The sequence below is a fragment of the Lathyrus oleraceus genome, chromosome 3 (assembly GCF_024323335.1).
Source record: "Lathyrus oleraceus cultivar Zhongwan6 chromosome 3, CAAS_Psat_ZW6_1.0, whole genome shotgun sequence".
In the NCBI taxonomy this organism is placed as follows: domain Eukaryota; kingdom Viridiplantae; phylum Streptophyta; class Magnoliopsida; order Fabales; family Fabaceae; genus Lathyrus; species Lathyrus oleraceus.
Genome location: NC_066581.1, coordinates 478,250,661 through 478,252,022, shown reverse-complemented (window position 1 = coordinate 478,252,022; position 1,362 = coordinate 478,250,661). Strand labels below are relative to the sequence as shown.

At 42.4% G+C, this 1,362-nt stretch overlaps 1 non-coding gene across 1 annotated transcript; it reads left to right on the top strand.

The window, feature by feature from the left end:
* Positions 1-329: 329 nt before the first annotated feature.
* Positions 330-436, top strand: LOC127133010 (small nucleolar RNA R71). Its single transcript, XR_007807010.1, has one exon. It is a non-coding gene; the product is annotated as a small nucleolar RNA R71 (small nucleolar RNA).
* Positions 437-1,362: the final 926 nt, after the last annotated feature.

The window sequence follows — 1,362 nt, the reverse complement described above, 5'->3', positions numbered from 1 at the left end:
TTCCACATAGCTCACAGTTTGGAGTTACAGCAGCCACGGTGGCTGCGGGTGGTATGGTCAAGTGATCTAATTTTTGGACAAGGGCATCTACCTTTGCATGAACATGGTCAAGGCTACTGATTTCGTACATTCCACCCTTAGTCTGGGATTTTTCCACTGGAGTTCGTTCACCTCCCCATTGGCAATGGTTTTGGGCCATGTTTTCAATGAGTTGATAGGCTTCAGTGTATGGCTTATCCATGAGTGCACCGCCCGCGGCAGCGTCTATCGTGAGTCTTGTGTTATACAGAAGCCCATTATAAAAAGTGTGAATGATCACCCAGTCTTATAGACCGTGATGTGGACATATTCTCATCATGTCCTTGTATCTCTCCCACGCTTCGTAGAGAGATTCCACATCTTTTTGCTTGAATCCGTTGATTTGAGCTCTCAGCATAGCAGTTTTGCTCGGCGGAAAGTATCGGGATAAGAAGACGTTCTTTAGCTCCTCCCATGTTGTAACGGAGTTGGAGGGAAAGGATTGCAACCAAGCCCAAGCTCTGTCTCTTAGAGAAAAGGGAAAAAGGCGCAGTCTTATCGCATCTTGAGATACACCATTCGCTTTTACAGTATCCGCGTACTGCACAAACTTGGTCAGATGTTCATTAGGATCTTCCGTTGGATTTCCAACAAATTGATGTTGTTGGACGGCTGATAAGAATGAGGGTTTCAGCTCGAAATCATTTCGATTAATAGCAGGGGCAGCAATGCTGTTGTGAGGTTCTTGTTGAGATGGGGTAGCGTAGAATTTAAGAGGACGATTCTGTGGTACTTTGTCAGCCATGTTTGGTTTTTCTTCTGATTTAAGAGGAAATGAGATATCGGGAATACCATACTTTTGTTGATATTCGTGTATTCGGCGTCTCACGTATAGTGAAATTCTAGTAAACAGACTATCGATGTCACACAGGATGTTATGACATCCGGTTCTGCGCAGACAGGAATGTATACAGCAGGAAAATGTAAGTGCAGTAAATAACACAAGAAATTGTTTACCCAGTTCGGTGACAAACACACCTACGTCTGGGGGCTACCAAGCCAGGGAGGAAATCCACTATTAGTAGTATTAATTCAGACCTTAAACCAACTGTTTAATCCTATCACTTAATACCTACCCAATGCAATTTCAATCTTAAACTAAGACCAGAGTTCCTACTCACTCCCCCTCAATCACCATAGTGATTACAACCTTTAATTGGATTAAAGTTAATGACGAAGTTATACTTCAAACAACTCTTGATTGTGCTTAACAGCTTTAATCAAGAAACACAACACTCACGCTTAAAAGCTTAGAGTGACACAACACTTACAACTCAATAAACA